We start from the raw sequence: 19,458 nt of genomic DNA, 5'->3' as shown, positions 1-19,458 counted from the left end.
CCAGTGGGGGATCTTGATGAACGATTAGAGGAGGAAGAAACGCCAGACTTTAGCAAGTTTGGGCCCTCGGTGGTTGCGTCACAGTTGAGTAGGCAGGCTTGCACACTGCCCCGGTCCCTGGGGAGAACCAATGAAGAATGGGGATGTGCTCAAGATGCAGACGAAGGGCTGCAACAGATGAAACACTGGGTAACTGAGAAGCAGAAGCCAGACAAACAAGAAAGGGCTAACCTGGACGCCGAGATGAAGAGTGTCTTACACCAGTGGGATAGACTGGAAGTTCGAGGATCAGTGTTATATCGTAAGAGACAACAGCCAAAAGATATAGAAGCAAGATGGTAGGTGGTCATCCCCGGAAAAATGGCTCAAGAGGTAGCTAAGGAAGCTCACGAGTTTGGCGCTCACTTTGGACCAGCAAAGACCTACCAATGGTTACAGCAGTACGTGTACTGCCCCAGGTTGGAGTCTGTGGTGGAAGAGGTTTGCCGGCAATGTCGAGTATGCGACCTCGTTAAAAGCACTGAACAAAGGGCACCCGTTCAGACCATACACACCAAAGAACCGCTAGAACTGTTGATGATTGATTATCTCCTCGTGGGACACTCCACTCGGGGACTACAATACTGTTTGGTTATGACCGACCATTTCTCCAAGTTCGCTGTAGTCACCCCGACTAGAGATCAGACTGCTGAGTCGGCTGCACGGGCCATCTGCCAAGACTTCATCCGGGTGTATGGATGCCCGAAGCGGATCCACTCCGATCAAGGTGCATGTTTTCAAAGCAAGGTGATGGAGGAATTATGTCGTATGTATGACATCGAGCGATCTCGGACTACACCTTACCATCCCCAAGGCAATGGAGCATGTGAACGCTTCAACCGAACTCTACTTCAAATGCTGAGAACATTAGAGGAAGATAAGAAGGCATGTTGGCCGGATTACCTGGCAGAACTGGTCTGGGCCTACAATAACCGAGTTCACTCCACTACAGGTTACACCCCATATCTACTGCTGTTTGGAAGAATTGGGCGAGAAATCATCGAGCTGAATTTGGAGCAGACAGAGGATTTCATGGAACGAACTGTCACTTCGTGGGTGAAAGAACATCGACAACGATTACAGACGATACGTCGGTTGGCTTGTCAACAGCTACAGAAGAAAGAACATATGAGCCCTAAACCGATTAAAGAGATACCGCTTCAACCTGGAGATCGAGTGTGTTACGGGGGGCTGTCTGATAATAACCGAAAGGAGTATCAGACAGTCAGGGTCCACCGTGCAAAGACTTTGCTGCAGACTATGGCAGAGTGCAATACCTCTGTTAACTCACAGAAGGATATAATAAGAAAGTAAAGCAATTCCTCCCTTACTTGGAGGGTGTGTGGAATGATCTCTGTTAATAATCACAGAGACAAAGGCAATGTGTGCGAAATGGCACCTACCTAGGTCCGCTCTTCTAGTGGTGCAAAAGAGACGAACAGCAGCGTAAGCCGCACAAAGCTCCTACCTGCGTTCGCTCCACTAGTGTGCGAGGACACGAACCACTAGATATGGCACCTGCCTAGGTCCGCTCTTCTAGTGGTGCAAAAGAGACGAACAGCAGCGTAAGCCGCACAAAGCTCCTACCTCTGTTCGCTCCCCTAGTGTGCGAGGATACGAACAACTGCCAGACGCAGTATAAGGAACGTTACCCTAGCGGCAACGTCCACCTACGAGTACAATCACAAGGCCCAGCCAGACCATGTGCCTCATGCACCTGCCTATGTCCGCTCCCCTAAGAGGTAAGGATACGGACAGCAGCCGAAGCTGTAAGGTATAAGAACGCTACCCTGCCGGTAGCGCTCACCTAGCATAGACAGAGGAATGCCTAGAGGAACGCGCACAGAGCGTCTACTCATATGCATGAACCAAGAGGACTGAGCACCATGCGGCGTGTGTCAGGGTCTTATATAGACTCTGTGCCTCATCCAAGATGGAGGACACCAGAGCCAATCCGCTTCCAGAACGACAGGAGTGACGTCATGCTGGCCTATCACCGAGCAAGACGTCACAAGCACATGACCAGCGACCAATCGGCATAGAAGGTGTCAGAGACATGTGACCTCGTGTCAGCGATGATGTCACCCGCACATGTGCAATGGCTCCAAGATTGGACTTAGTCTCTGGCGCTCGCACATGTGCAGTAGCAAGAAATCTGGACTTAGTCTCCAGCGCTCGCACATGTGCAGTAGCAAGAAATCTGGACTTAGTCTCCAGCGCTCGCACATGTGCAGTAGCAAGAAATCTGGACTTAGTCTCCAGCGCTCGCACATGTGCAGTAGCAAGAAATCTGGACATAGTCTCCAGTGCTCGCAGCAACCGTAACAGTACCTCCCCCTCAAGGGCCCCCCTCCCGGCGACGCAGATAATCGGCAACTAAGTCGGGAGCATGGACAGCCTCCTCAGGCTCCCAAGAGCGATGTTCCGGGCCATAGCCCTCCCAATCTATCAAGAAGAACCTGCGCCCTCTAACCATCTTAGAACCAACTATGGCTCGTACCTCATAGCTAGAGCGAGAGGAATCAGAGGCAGGAGAGTGCACTTCACGAGCGTGAGGTAAAATAGCCGGCTTTAGCAGTGAGACATGGAATTTGTCATGAATCCTAAGATGGACAGGTAACTTCAATTGATAGACTACAGGATTTACCTGTCGAAGAACCTCATAAGGACCCAGGAAGCGAGGAGCAAATTTGACAGAGCTCACTCTAAGTCTCACGTGTTTTGCAGAGAGCCACACAAAGTCCCCTGGAGAAAAGACAGGAGCCGGGCGACGAAACCGATCGGACACCGTCTTCATACGGTCCTTAGCTGCTTGGATCGACTCTTGAGTCCGATCCCAAACCTCTCTGGCATTAGTTGCCCAGTCGGCCACAAGAGGAGGAGGTGCAGCAGCGGGAAACGGTACCGGTACCCTAGGGTGTTGCCCATTATTGAGTACGAACGGTGTCTGCCCAGTGGCCTCAGCCAGCGAATTGTTAAGGGCAAATTCTGCCCAGGGTAGGAGGGAGGACCAGTTATCGTGGTTCTCAGCAACAAAGTGTCGAAGGTATATAATCATAGATTGATTGGCACGTTCAACCAAACCATTAGTCTCCGGATGGTATGCCGAAGAGAGATTCAACTCAATTTGCAGAAGGCTACAAAGATCTCGCCAGAAACGGGAAGTAAATTGCGGGCCTCTATCACAAATGATACGATCTGGCATCCCATGAAGCCTAAAGACATGCTTGAGGAATAGTTTGGCTAGTACCCTGGAAGATGGGATTCTCGATAACGGTACGAGATGAACCATCCGGGAGAAATGGTCCGTAATGACCCACACAAATCTATGTCCCTGTGAACATGGAAGATCACCCACAAAGTCCATGCCTACCACCTCCCATGGTCTATCTGGCACTGGTAAAGGATGCAAGAGCCCAGCCGGTCTCTGCCGTAATGGACGGTTGCGAGCACACGAGTAGCAGGAACCGACATATCTCTTGACGTGGCTGGCTAAGTGTGGCCACCAATACCACCTCTCCAGTAACTCTCGTGTCCGCCTAATACCAAAATGCCCACCCACCTTTGAGGTGTGGGCCCATGACAGTATATCATTCTGTCGATCAGGCGGAACAAATGTCTTGCCCGGTGGGATTTGGTCTAACGTCACAGGGGAGAGCGTATGAAAAACCCTGGAGGGAAGGATAAGACGAGGTTCGTCAATCTCTTCCTGGGTAGAAAGCATAGAGCGAGACAGGGCGTCTGCCTTGTTATTCTTACTCCCAGACAAATAGTTGATGGAGAAGTGAAAGCGGGAGAAAAACAAGGACCAGCGGGCTTGGCGAGGATTCAGACGCTGAGCGGTTTGTAAGTACGTCAGATTCTTATGGTCTGTATAGACCTGGAAAGGATGTTTCGCTCCTTCCAGCAAGTGACGCCACTCCTCCAAGGCTAATCTCAAGGCGAGCAGTTCCCTATCCCCAATGGTATAGTTTCTCTCTGCCGGTGAAAAGGTTTTAGCAAAGAAGAAACACGGCCTTTTTCTACCTGCACCGTTCTTTTGATACAAGACCGCACCAGCACCCACTGAAGAGGCATCAACCTCTAAGAGGAAGGGCTTACTCTCATCGGGTCTTTGAAGAACGGGAGCAGTTGAAAAGTGTCTTTTTACTGCCTCAAAAGCCTGAGATGTCTCAGTAGACCAGGCTTTGGGATTAGCACCTTTCTTAGTCAAGGCCACCAAAGGGGCCACCAAAGTAGAAAAATGGGGTATGAACTGCCTGTAATAATTTATAAATCCTAAGAAGCGTTGCACCGCCTTCAAGGAATGAGGTTCGGACCATTGCAGGACAGCAGAGAGCTTCGCAGGATCCATAGCCAGACCCTCTTGTGAGATAATGTAACCCAAAAAAGGCAATGAGGACTGCTCGAATACACATTTCTCGAGTTTAGCAAACAATGAGTGCTCCCTTAAACGGGAAAGGACACGAACGACATCCTGACGATGAGTCTCCAGATCAGGAGAAAAAATCAGGATGTCGTCCAGATACACCACTACTGAGGATAACAGTAAATCCCTGAACACATCATTTACGAAGTCCTGAAATACTGCGGGTGCATTACATAACCCAAAAGGCATGACGAGGTATTCATAGTGACCGTCTCGGGTGTTAAAAGCGGTCTTCCATTCGTCACCCTTTCGAATTCGTACCAAGTTATACGCACCCCGCAGATCCAACTTCGTAAAAACTTGAGCTCCTCTCAGTCTGTCAAAGAGCTCCGAAATTAAAGGTAATGGGTATTTGTTCTTTATTGTGATTGCGTTGAGACCCCTGTAATCTATGCAGGGACGCAAATCATCCTCTTTCTTCCGAACAAAGAAAAACCCAGCTCCCGCGGGAGAGACAGACTTACGAATGAACCCCTTCTCTAAGCTCTCTCTTATATAGGTCGACATGGCCTCCGACTCAGGTATCGACAGGGGGTAAACCCTGCCTTTAGGTGGAACCGAACCTGGGATAAGGTCTATGGCACAGTCATACGGCCTATGGGGTGGAAGAACCTCAGCACCCTGTTTGGAGAACACGTCAGCGAAATCCAAATAGGGTGTAGGTATGGGAGAGAGATCAGTTGATGCAACTGCAACGACCTTAGGTGGTAAGGGAAGACATCGGGACTGACATTTCGAACCCCAACTAATAATGCTGTCAGACTCCCAGTCAATGTGAGGAGCATGAGTCCGAAGCCATGGAAGACCCAGAAGGACGTCGTCTATACCCTCAGGCAAAACAAGAAAAGAAATCTCCTCTATGTGACCCTGAGACAGGGAAAGGCGCAAGGGAACTGTCCTCAATGTAATGGAGTCAGACAACATAGTTCCATTAACAACACGGACAGGAATAGGCGCCTCTAACATGATAGAGGGAATATTGTGTCCCTTTACAAATCCTGAGGACACAAAAATCCCGTCAGCTCCGGAATCCACAAAAGCCATAATAGGCCATGTATTCTCAGATAGCGAGAGCTGACCTGGGATACAACACTTAGAGGGTGCAGAAGACGTCTCTAGTAACCCCCCTCTAATGGTTACTAGGCCAGGGAGTTTCCCTGACGACTAGGACACTTGTTGGCATAGTGCCCAGCCTGACGACATACGTAACATATAGGAGGACCAGACTTGCGTAGTCTGGAGAACGTATGACCTAACTCCATAGGAGTGGGAGATGTTTCAGATGCTGAGGAAGATGGTAGTTGACCCTCAACAACTGGAATAGCCCGATGCTTAGGGCGTGAGGAAGAGACCTCGAGTCTACGTTCCTTATGGCGTACATCGATCCTCGTTGCTACTGTGATCAAGTCCTCCAGAGAAGCAGGGACTTCACGAGTAGCAAGGGCATCCTTGACATAGCCAGCCAACCCTCTCCAGAAGATAGGAATCAACACCTTCTCTGGCCAATCTAGTTCTGCCACCAGAGTTCTAAAAGCAATGGCATAAGAACTAGTGGATAACGAACCCTGAGATAGATCTAACAGTCTCAGGGCCGCATCATGGGTAACCTGCGGACCCATGAATACCGCCTTAAGAGCATCAAGAAAGTCTTGATGTCTCAGAGTAACCACATCAGAGCGCTCCCATAGGGGAGTCGCCCATTCTAAGGCTTTGTCCTGAAGTAAGGAGATGATAAAGCCTACTCTGGACCTCTCCGTAGAGAAGCGAGAAGAGTTAACCTCTAGGTGTATCTGACACTGACTAATGAAACCACGACATGATCTGGCATCGCCAGAATATCTGTTTGGTAGAGCAAGTCGAGGATCATGTGCAGATGTCACCATGGTCTGAGGTTTATCCTCTATACTCTTGAGCCGTGACTCAAGTACTTGTATGTAACGGTGTAACTGCTGATATTCTGCCATAACTGCCAGACCCTTGGCTCAGTCCTAATGTTACGGGGGGCTGTCTGATAATAACCGAAAGGAGTATCAGACAGTCAGGGTCCACCGTGCAAAGACTTTGCTGCAGACTATGGCAGAGTGCAATACCTCTGTTAACTCACAGAAGGATATAATAAAAAAGTAAAGCAATTCCTCCCTTACTTGGAGGGTGTGTGGAATGATCTCTGTTAATAATCACAGAGACAAAGGCAATGTGTGCGAAATGGCACCTACCTAGGTCCGCTCTTCTAGTGGTGCAAAAGAGACGAACAGCAGCGTAAGCCGCACAAAGCTCCTACCTGCGTTCGCTCCACTAGTGTGCGAGGACACGAACCACTAGATATGGCACCTGCCTAGGTCCGCTCTTCTAGTGGTGCAAAAGAGACGAACAGCAGCGTAAGCCGCACAAAGCTCCTACCTCTGTTCGCTCCCCTAGTGTGCGAGGATACGAACAACTGCCAGACGCAGTATAAGGAACGTTACCCTAGCGGCAACGTCCACCTACGAGTACAATCACAAGGCCCAGCCAGACCATGTGCCTCAGGCACCTGCCTATGTCCGCTCCCCTAAGAGGTAAGGATACGGACAGCAGCCGAAGCTGTAAGGTATAAGAACGCTACCCTGCCGGTAGCGCTCACCTAGCATAGACAGAGGAATGCCTAGAGGAACGCGCACAGAGCGTCTACTCATATGCATGAACCAAGAGGACTGAGCACCATGCGGCGTGTGTCAGGGTCTTATATAGACTCTGTGCCTCATCCAAGATGGAGGACACCAGAGCCAATCCGCTTCCAGAACGACAGGAGTGACGTCATGCTGGCCTATCACCGAGCAAGACGTCACAAGCACATGACCAGCGACCAATCGGCATAGAAGGTGTCAGAGACATGTGACCTCGTGTCAGCGATGATGTCACCCGCACATGTGCAATGGCTCCAAGATTGGACTTAGTCTCTGGCGCTCGCACATGTGCAGTAGCAAGAAATCTGGACTTAGTCTCCAGCGCTCGCACATGTGCAGTAGCAAGAAATCTGGACTTAGTCTCCAGCGCTCGCACATGTGCAGTAGCAAGAAATCTGGACTTAGTCTCCAGCGCTCGCACATGTGCAGTAGCAAGAAATCTGGACATAGTCTCCAGTGCTCGCAGCAACCGTAACAGAGTGTTAGTCAGAGAGAAACGCCCCAAGGGTAAACTGAGTGAAAGATGGGAAGTTCAACCCTACTGAGTGATCAAACGGGTGTATGCTGACGGCCCGGTCTACAAGGTGCAAATTGAGAATGGAGCGTCCGGCCCTAGAGTACTACACAGAAATATGTTGCGACCATGCCGGTCTGAAGCTCTTTCTACGCCAAGATCTCCTGCAGTCTCTGCCCCACTCCCTGAACATACGTCATCTGTGTGTGAAGTCGATGATGACTGGTGGACAGCCCCCGATGCAGGGGGGGATCCTCAGCCTTCCGGAAACGGAGATCCCATGGATGAGCCACTACCGCTACGGGAAGAAGAGACCAGCCAAGATTCCACTGCAGCTCCCACAGCAAGTGTTCTGCCGGAAGCTAGTCAAGCCGGGCCTGATAGTCAAGATCTTAGAAGATCTCAGAGGTCTACTGCAGGGGTTCCACCAATCCGATATGTTGAACAATGTACTAGGTCTGCTGTACTGCCATTGTTATCTCCTCTACAGGTTTGAACCTTCCTTCAAAACACAGTGAGCTCGAAGCTGTAATGGCCGAGGTCGACCATCATTAAGTGGGGAGGCATATTGGGGGGTGCTACTGCTATGGACAATAAGAAACACGCTGCCACTTTAAGAGACAGAAACCTCCCCGTGTTGAGGGGTAATGGAATGTTCTGCTGCCCCTGCAGAAAGTGTGCTAATGGACAGCTCGAGTGTAAGAAGAGAAGTGAGTTTCTGTTTTGATTTTAGAAGCGTGTGAAGGAACACAGCTGGTGTGTCTCGGAGGATTGGAGTTTTTCTTCTGAATCGAGAGAGAGACTTGCAGATAACAGGGAACAAGCGAGGAATCTGAAGCAAGAAGAAGATTTTGATCTCCTTAACCCGGCCCAGGAGAAGTGCGCACCTCCAGATGAGACTGTTGTTGGGGGGCCCCCAGGACTTGATCCACGTCCCCAGCATCACTGTGAGTTGAATATTGTGGACATACTAGGGGCTAAGGTAGGCTTCAGTAGGTAGAACACGGCATCCGTGTGGCCCGTTTAGCAGAGGCCAGAGAGGTTACGTGCAGGGTAGCATTGTACCTGACTGGTACTTGGTACTGACTGACTTGGGCGGAGCCAACCACCTGGCCCACCCCCTGGTGTGAACATCAGCCCCTGGAGGAAGGTAACAAGGATTTTGGTAGCTTTGGTGTTCCTAACTGGGATGTAGGGTGTGGTGGTGTGATGACCTGTGACCCCTGGCTTGCCCAGGGCGTCACATTAGCATTGTACCTGACTTTTTTTTGTGTTTCTTGAATCTATAATAGTTGGAGCACCGTGCTATTGAGCGGACCAGCTAAAGAATACAAAAGTGTTGTTAAATTCCGTTTTGCCACTGTATACCCCGTGCCTGAACCTGCCTTCTCCATATCTTTCCCTGCCTGTTAATAAATACACCCTTGTTGTTCGCACCTCGTCTTGTGTACTGTAACCTACTCTGCACTGCGGTGGTCCTCTCGGCCATCGCTTCAGGTACAGAGGTGATAAAATGCCCTGACGCTCAAATGGAGGTGCGCGCTCGTCTTTGTGCATTCAGCAGCACACAGCTTTCTTAGGTAGGGATACGCGGCGAGGTCCAACCGGACTGATTGAGGGTCAGGAGGCAGGTTAGGGTGAGGCGTTGCGGTCACATCTAGACCGAGTTAGGGTTAGAAGCCGGCTAGGCAGGGTTCCATAGATATCGGGGTTGTGCCGCTAAGGGACCGGTGGTTAACCGGCTATACCCTAATACATCCCGATATAGGAGCAGTACCCTATACGCTCACTCCTGCTTATACCCAGAGCATATACTAGCAGAATACGGGTAGTGTTCTGCAGGCCTATCCCTATCCATACTGTGTATGCAACATATATTAACTTCTGTGAAGTCACAGGAGAGCACTGCGCAACATCTGGTCCTGTGAGTTAACAGGGTCCTGTCCTTTATATATTATTACCCGCTTCAGGCCCTGTGAGTTAACAGGGTCCCGCTATATTATGCTACAGCTTCTGTGTGGCCTAGAACACAGAGACTGCACACGCAGGTTCTGAGTATTTTATATACCTGCGTTAATGCCTGTGTGACCTGTAACTCAGGCGTATATTGGCTTTGTTGAATATCAGTAGAGCCTTAGACGGGCTTTGCACACTACGACATCACAGGTGCAATATCGGTGGGGTCAAATCGAAAGTGACGCACATCCGGCGTCGCAGTCGATATCGTAGTGTGTAAATCCTTTTTGATACGAGCGCAAAAGCGTCGTTATCGTATCATCCGTGTAGGGTCCGACATTTGCATAATTTGACAGCAGTGACAGGTACGATGTTGTTCCTCATTCCTGCGGCAGCACACATCGCTGTGTGAGAAGCCGCAGGAGCGAGGAGCATCTCCTACCTGCACCACCACGTCTAACGCCGCCTCTGCGGAAGGAAGGAGAGGGGCGGGATGTTTACGTCCTTCTCAACTCCGCCCCTCCGCTTCTATTGGCCACCTGCCGTGTAACGTCGCTATGACGCCGCACGACCCGCCCCCTTAATTAGGAGGCTGGTCGCCAGCCAGAGCGACGTCGCAGGGCAGGTAAGTGCGTTTGAAGCTGCCGTAGCGATAATGTTCTCTACGACAGCAATCACAAGATATCGCTGCTGCGACGGAGGCGGGGACTATCACGCTCAACATCGCAGCATCGGCTTGCGATGTCGCAGCGTGCAAAGTACCCCTTAGGCTATGTGCGAACGTTGCGTATTTGCATGCAGTAACGCTGCGATCTGCACCACAGCGTAACTGCATGCGTCCTGCATCCCCTGCACAATCTATGAAGATTATGCAGGAGACGTGCGCACGTGGCGTATTAGAGCGCAGAGCTTCGGGTGCTGCCCGAATCGCGCATTCTAAGAAGTGACATGTCATTTCTTTCCTGCGCTCTGCATGCAGCGCCCGCTCTGTCTATGGGAGGGGCTGCACTCAGAGCGCATGAAATCGGCTTTTTTTTTTTCATTACGGACTCTTTCTGCAGCGATTTGAAGCGCATGTGTGCTGTTCAAATCGCTGCAGAAATTTCTGCAGGGACAAACGCTACGTGCGCACATAGCCTTATTCTATCAGCTGCAGTTTACCACCACTGCACGGTGGACCCTGACCACTGATATCGGTTTACTCTCATCTTTTACCATATCAGTAGGTCCATCCGTAACAGTGGAACTCTACATATCATATGTTGGCGAGGATTAGTGAGCAGCGAAAGGCAGTAGCTGAATACCAGCTTCAACATGCCTGTCAGACTGAGAGTCAGCCACCACACATAACAACTGTCGAGTGGGTGTGGATCGCTGAAATTTGTGAAGTTCTTGAGAACTTTGACTACTGCACCAAGTTCGTGAGTGGTAATCAGGCTATTATCAGCTTAACCATCCTGCTGCTGTGTCTGTTGAAACAATGACTGCATAATTTCAAAGATGAAGCTTTGAGTGCCTAGCATGTGGCTATGGAGCCAGATTTCCCAATGGGTGATACTACCCAGCCCAGCCAATATTCTGAGGCAACATTGGGTGATGATGAGGAACATGAGGAGGGAGAGGACTTATTTTTATGTGCTCCCAACGACTCCAACGCTACACAGGGGACTCTCGACACCAGTTTCATGTCTGTCCAGCATAGATGGGCTGGAGAGGAGGAGGTGGAGGAGGAGGAGGTGAGTCAGCGTGAGGAGAGGATGGATATTATTCCTCCTGGTGGGGATACAGATCATTTGTTTGTTTGTTTGTTTGCAGCTTGGTCCATATGGCACAGCTCGTATGTAAATGTCTGTGGCAAGACCTTCGCGTGATACACATTTTATCCAACTACCTATACTGGTTGGCCACCATTCTGAACCCACGGCACAAGGAGAAATTTCCTTCTGTCCTTTTTGAGTTACCAAAGGGTTGCACAATAGAATCCTTCAAGAGGGTCATTGTAGATCAGTTACTGAAAACATGTGTCGCGGGCAGGGGGTGACTGACCATGTCAGGGAAGGCTGCCCGAGGCGCTCGGATCAGGGATCGTGGCTGGGGCTCGAGTGGCAGCCGGATCCGGAGCTCATGCAGCGACCCATCGCCCACAGCAAATAAAAGGGGTTATTTACAGGGGAAGAGTTTGTCAGTGACGCCACCCATGGGTTGCAGTGAGGGTTGGTGACACCGCCGTTGTCTTGGTATGGAATGCCCGGGGCTGATGGAGCTGAGCAGCATGGTGGAATCCCCTCCTCGGGTAGGGGAGGTGTAGTCCTGGGGCCCCGAGGATGGTGCGGGATTGCAGGGAGCAGTCTTTAGAAATGGACAGGATAGTACCGGTGTACTCGCTGTGGTAATAAATCACACAAAGTCCATGTGGTAAACCAATTTGCCAGTGACCAGTAGCCTCCGGTGGTTGCATTTGGGTCCCACACACAGATATACAGCCAGGGGCCCTTTCTACTGCACTTTCTGTCTGTCTCTCTTGTCTGGTCTAGTCCGCTTGAAACGGCCTCCGGACCGGATCCCCTCTCTTGGCACCGGCGGTCTACAACCCTGCCCTGGTCTACCTCAGGTTCCCCGCGACCAGATCTCCATCGCCTGTGGCCCCCACTGCCACCTAGTAAGCGTAGCTAGTCCAGTCATCCAGTGGTCCGGGGCTCCAACCCCGACTACCACCCTCTCCAGGGAGCTCCAACTCCCTCCTGTCAACTCTCCACTGATTACAGCTCAAACTGTACAACACTCCTCTCACTTCCTGAGCTCTTCTCCTCGATCCCTCCCATTGTCCTGGGGGGAGGGTGACTAGGGCCTGATTGGCTGGTGTATACCTGTGTGGGGACTGTGTTGGTGCCAAAGAGGACATTGGCCTGCATTTTGGTGGATTTGTGCAGGCTCTGGACAACCTGGTTTTGCCAGGTGACAACGCTGGAGGCAGAGTTACCGGCTATTTTCACCACCAAGAATTAATGGGGAGAGACACGAACACCAAGTCAAACAGAGATGTGGGGAAAATGTGCACAAACTGGGCCATTTTCAATAAACCAGCACATCAGCAAGGGCTATCTGTGGAGGTGCTGGCCTGCCTGGCTGCTAGTGTGATGTCAGGGCATGTTTTCAGTTTTTCTGGGGGAATCATCACTGATAGAGCACACATCTCTCCACAGAAAATGCAGACTGACTTACTCTGATTAAATTCAACAAGGACTGGATTTCTGCACAGTTTGCAATCCCACCAGATGAGAGCAAGCCAAACTAAATTCCCCCAAAATGTTGATTTTGGTTACTGCTGTTAACATCCCCCTTCCCATATAAAGCCGTTCCTTCCTTCCTTCCTTTCTTCCTTCCCTCCTTCCTTCCATAGGGCTAATTTTTTATAAACACTATGCACATTGTGCAGTGCTGGACAAACCAGGACAGTACTTCTCCTCCAGCTTAACTTCTAATTGTTATTGTAGGCCCTTGTGAAGGTGACTCCCTGCATCAACCATGACTCAAGCCATAGGGCTACATTTTGTCAACAATTCACATTGTGCACTGGACAAACCATGACAGTAGTTCTACCAAACTAATATTTGTTATTGGAGACCCTTGTCACTGCTTGTCCCACATTGTGACTGAAACAGGGGATAAATATTCGATAGAAATCTACTTTCAGCCACAATAGCTGTCAAAAAACATCCCTGGGTTGTCCCACATTGTGACTGAGAATGGGGATGCATATTCAATAGAAATCTACTGTAAGTCACCATAGCTGACAAAAAACATTCCTGGGTTGTCCCACATTGTCACTGAGATAGGTGATACATATTCGATAGCAATTTACAATGACTGTTGATGAACAACTGATGGCCCTCTTAAAACTTGAATTGAGGGCCACAACTACTACACTAGCCCTGCATAGATAATGTTTGTCATGGAAGGCCCTTGTCATAGTGACTTCCTGCATCTGACATATTATTATTTATTATTATAGCGCCATCAATTCCATGGCGCTTTACATGTGAAAGGGGTATACATAATAGGGACAAGTACAACAATCATAAACAATACAAGGCACAGACTGATACAGGAGAATAGAGGTTCCTGCCCGCGAGGGCTCACAGTCTACATAGACCCCAGGAGTAATTTTTAGAAATCTGATGCACATTCTGCACTGGACCAAGTACTAGAGTATCAATCAGCAAGTCTTCTCTTCCTATATAATCTGGGGAATATTGCCAATAAATATCTGAGCCATTTGGAGGAGCATCTCCGACCCAACCTGGAGGGGGGGGGCACCATATATCCTTCTATTTTCTTGCACAAGTGATATATTTGAGCTCGTCATCCAGTTGACCATTGCAGCTTTATTTTTTCTGCTGGCAGAGTTCAGGCAAACCTGAGGCTTACAGCCTGTAGTCACTTCTTGTACTCCATGTCGCTTGCTTTTCTTCTCTGTAGTCTCTGCCCTTAAATGAGTTAAATGAGCAAGTGAGGACCCTATGAAATTAATAAGTGATGGCACTCTCAAATGTGCAGAAGAGGTCACTCCAAAATTTATAGAAGAGGGCCCTTCCAAACGTATGTTACAGGGCCACTTGAGGGCTCTTACCAAAGTCAGGTTTCCTGACACCTGCAAGCCTCCGAAAACTAGAATTGAGGGCTGAAAAATGACATTAAGGAGAGGAACTTAAAGCCCAACTCTAAAATGGGTGCTTTGTAAAGTGCTATGGAATATGTATTCTCCTATCTGAATCTCAATGAGAGAGGGAACACCAAAATGAAGAAGTAAGAGCAGTCCCTGCCAAACGTATGTTACTGGGCCACCTCTGGGTGCTCACCAAACTCAGGTTTAATAACACCTGCAGGCCTTCTTAAAACTTGAATTGAGGGCCGCAGAATGACATGGAGAAGGAGGAAGAGGACAGTAGAGCCCAATGCCACAATAGATGCATTGTAAACTGCTATGATATGATATGTATTCCACATTCTGAGTCTCATGGAGGGAGGCCCCTCCCAAATGTATAGACGAGGGCCCTCCCAAGCATATGTTACTGTGCCACCTCTGGGCCCTCACCAAATTCAGGTTTCCTGACACCTTCAGGCCCTTTGAAACTTTTGAACTTGAATTTAGGGCCTCAGAATGACATGGAGGTGGAGGAGGAAGGTAAAGCCCACCTATGCTATGGAATATGTATTCCACTATCTCAGTCTCAATGAGGGAGGGACCGCCCAAATGTATAAGTAACAGCAGTACCTCAAAAATGTATGTTACAGGACCACTTGAGGCCCCTCAGGTCAAAGATCAACATACCAACGGGCACGTTCTTGCTGCCCTTGTAAAGTGCTGAGACATAGGTAACTACTGTAGAAATTATGTATGACAGATGGACCTACCTATTCCAAAAAAATATATGTGAGTCAGAAATGCAGGCAGGCATATTATCCAGGCTGTCTCCATTCAGTTTCATCACTTTACTATCCATTTCAGCCTTTTCCTCAGACACCCAGACCTCTTTGTTGGGACCAGCAGAAAATTACTCGCATTTCCCATTGACTTGCATTGTACTCGTTATTTTGAACGAATACGCGAGTATTATAAAGTACTCGTTGAGAGTATAGTGATTATAAATATTTCGGTACTTGCTCATCTCTACTTCCCACTCCCATTGTACTGGGTCTACCCTGGTTGGTGAAACATAAGCTGGTAGTGTATTGGCAATCCAGGGAAATTGTGGAGTGGGGAACTACTGCATTGATAATTGTTTGAACACCTCTCTACAGTCTATATGTAGTCCTTTCCTGCAATTTTGACTGGGTTTGAGGATGTATCTTTGGAGAGGGGGTGTCAGAATTTGCCTTTCCATCGTGTTAATGACTGTCCCAATTATATACCAAGTCCAGACTGTATAATCTTTCTGGCCCAGAGAGACAGGCCATGAAAGATTACATTGCTGAGAGTCTGGAGAAGGGACATATGAGCCCTCCTCTTCGTCCGTGGTGGCAGAGTTCTTCTTCATTAAGAAAAAAGACGGGAGTCTCCACCCTTGTATGGATTTTTGGGAATTGAATCAGAATACTGTCCGAGACCCTTATCCTCTCCCTCTGATTCCGGATTTATTCAACCAGATTGTGGGAGATAAGTTGTTCCCCAAGTTGGACTTAAGGGAGGCCTATAATCTGGTTAGAATCAGAGAGAGGGACAAATGAAAAATGGCTTTCAATACACCTGATGGACATTTTGAAAGTCTGGTCATGCCATTTGGTCTTACTAATGTCCTGCCATTTTACAGCATTTTGTGAATGATATTTTTCATCATTTGGTGGGCAGGTTTGCGGTGATTCATTTGGATGATATCTTGATCTTCAGTACGCACCCGATATGGAGAAATATCAGATACATGTAAAACAGGGATTACAGATTTTAAGAAATAACAAACTGTATACCAAACTGAAGAAGTGTATTTTCGTTGTCTAAGAGGTACATTTTTTGGGGTACCAATTATTGTCTTCAGGTTTTTGAATGTATCTGTGCTGTACTTGCCTTGGATCATCCGGAAAACCTGAAAGCATTACAGTGCTTTTTAGGATTTACCAATTTTTATCGGAAATTTATTCAGAACTATTTGGAAATTGTAAAGCCTCTCACTGACATGACTAAAAATGGACAGATTTCTCTTAAAGGGAACCTGTCATCAAAAATTTCGCCCAAAAGCTAAAAGATTCCCCCTCTGCAGCTCCTGGGCTGCATTCTAGGAAGGTCCCTGTTATTATTGTGCCCCATGTGAGACCAAAATAAAGCCTTTATAAAGTGCTACCTTTTTGTATGCAGCTTCTGTAAATGTGACCAGGGGGCGGACTGCCTGGTGTCCGTTATTCTGCCCCCTGGTCCTGTATGCCGCCCCCATCGCTCCTTTCCATATCTGATGCACCGCCCACTGCTCCAGCCATCCCCGCGCATGCCCAGTGCCAGTCTCATGGGACTCAGCAGTGTGACCGCTGGTGACGTGTGCGCAGGCAAGTGATTATGGGCGGGACTGTGACTGTTATCAGCAAGTACCCGCCCATAATCTCGTGAGCGCGCAAACCTCTCCAGCGGTCACACTGAGCTCAGTGTAGATGCTAGACTGTATGGGCTGCTTCCAGGGATGACGTCCCTTTGTCACGTGATAGTATTTTGAACACGCCCCTATCACGTGACAAAGGGACGTCATCCCTGGAAGCAGCCCATAACTAAGGAATAACGCCATTGGCTGGAAGGGGTAGTTTATCCCATTATAGTAATCACAGACCATAAAAACCTGTCATGTCTCGAGTCAAATGTCTCAATCCTAGGCAGGCTAGATGATACTTGTTTTTTACCAGATTTAATTATACTGGGATTTACCGTCCAGGGATTAAGAAAATCAAAGCAGATGCATTATCCAGGAACTTCCCTGGTGGTAGTGATCATGTGAATCCGGTACACATTTTGCAGAAGTGGGTGGTCATCTCGGCCTTTTGCCCAGACCTGGAGGGTGAGGTTCTGGAAGCTCAGGGGGACACCTTCACGAGCAACTTCAAGGAAGTTGTTTGTGCCATCCAATTAGCACCGTAATCTAATTGAGGAACATGACAATTCTGTACTTGTGGGTCATCCAGATAGTAAAGCAATCTGGGATCTAACATCTTGTTGTTTTTGGTGGCCGAGGTTGCATCAGGATGTGATTAACAATGTGTCTGTTTGCAGTATTTGCGCATGCTTCAAGGTAACGCATATGTGACGCCCCGGCAAAACCAGGTAGTCACACATTAGGCCGACCTGAAACCCTAGTCACCCCCCTCGGCTCAAAGGCACACCAGACCAGGCGGTTAGGAAATGCCCACCTAGGGGTCTAGACAGCCCGGGGTGGGAAAACAGTCAATTAAACAGTTAAGCAAACAGTCTAGTCGGTGGTTCAAGTTGAGAGGAGTGTGGGCTGGAGCTAGGTGTAGCTCCAGCAGAGGAGAAGTTCAAGTTGAACGGTGCCAGGGTCGGAGCCCTGGTACCTTGGCTAGGTGGAAGATGGTGGTCTCCGTCAGCAGGAGACAGGAAGACAGCTCGGCAGATCCGAGGAGGACCGGAGCAGGGTTGGAGCCCACCGGTACCAACACCGGAGACACGACCATAAACCGTGCACAGAGGGAGTACTTGGACCCTGAAGCCAGGACCGGCACCAACGGCCTAGCTAATCAACCGATTGAGGGCAGGATTACAGGTCCTGTCCCAACCAAAGTCCAAAAAGAAGACAACCACCCACAGATAGGGATAGTGCAACCGCCAGGGCCCATGGGTCAGCGTCAGCGGGCACGGCTCCTCAGGCACACAGAAAGCCGGGAGTGTACTCCCGTGTTCCATACCGGGAAGTCCAAACACACAACCACAACCAGTGCAGAGGAAGAGACAGCGACCACCAACCTGGGAGGGGGACCAGAGTACAATCGTCCATGGCTGCCGGACACCAGCATCTTGGTTTACCAAAAGACTTGTGTGATTCATTTGCTCGTGAGTAACCAAACATCCCCTGCTACGTCCGGGCGCGTGGGCCCCTGCCATTGCGATAACCTGCACAGAGACACTGGGCCCCGGGGCAACCATCCCTACCCACGGAGGGGTTAACATCGGGCTGACATTACATCTTCCCCGGGTATCCCACAACAGCAGCGATGGTGTCCCACTTCACACACCGTGGGTGGTGTCACAAACTAAATACGGTCAAGGCTGTACAACTACGTCCCCCTTTTTATTCAGCGTGTCCGCGTGACCTCCGGGTCCGGAGGATCCCTCGAGCCATGCAGCAGTGCCGGCTGCTTGCACGGGGGCGGCACACATACCCGTCCATTGGGTTCTCTCCTGCCATTGGCTATCCCGAATAGACCATCAACGCATTTATCCATGGATTTCATTACTGACTTACCATTATCTTCGGGAAAGACTGTGGTTTTAGTGGTTGTGGATAGGTTCAGTAAAATGATGCATTTCATTGTGTTGCCGGCACTTCCAAATGCCAAGACTCTGGCTCAGGTGTTGATCAATGAGATCGTGAAGCTTCATGGGGTTCCTTCCTATGTGGTCTCAGATCAGGAAACCCAGTTGTTTCCAATTTTGGAAAGCATTTTGTGCTCGACTTGGGGTGCAGTTGTCTTTCTCTTCTACCTTCCATCCTCAGTCGCATAGGCAGACAGAGCACATAAATCAAAATTTGGAAACTTACCTGAGGTGCTTTGTCTCTGAGAACCAGGAGGATTTGGCATCTTATTTAATATTGGCTGAATTTGCTTTAAATAATCGTCACTCGGAGTGTACTGGTAAGTCACCATTGTTTGGTGCATACAGTTTTCATCAGCAATTTTGTACCTTTAATGGTAGGGGTGCTTCGAGAGTTTCTTAAGGGGAGTGTTTTGCCTCATCAGTCTCTTCAGTATGGCAAGGGATTTAGAGTAATTTGAAGCTCATGGGAGATGCACAAACATATGGCTGACAAAGAACACTTACCTGGTCCGAACCTGAGTGTGTATGACACTGTGGTTGTCTACCAGGAACATAAAGTTGAAAATCCCTTTCTGGAACCTGGGGCTAGGTTTAATGATTCCTATAAGATAACTGCCATCATTAACCCAGTTGCATTCCGTCTGCAGTTGCTTCAGGATCTTATGATCCACAATGTTTTCCATAGGGCACTGCTCAAAAGGTATGTGGAACCTTTGGAGCCATTCCCCTTGCCACTTGCTCCAACCATGGTTGCTAGTAATTTGTAGTTTGAAATAGCTAAAATTGTTGTCTCTCGTTTGCTACGTCGTTCCCGTCAATACTTGGTGCT

This window comes from Anomaloglossus baeobatrachus, chromosome 1, assembly GCF_048569485.1.
Source record: "Anomaloglossus baeobatrachus isolate aAnoBae1 chromosome 1, aAnoBae1.hap1, whole genome shotgun sequence".
Taxonomy (NCBI): domain Eukaryota; kingdom Metazoa; phylum Chordata; class Amphibia; order Anura; family Aromobatidae; genus Anomaloglossus; species Anomaloglossus baeobatrachus.
This window is presented reverse-complemented; position numbering follows the sequence as displayed.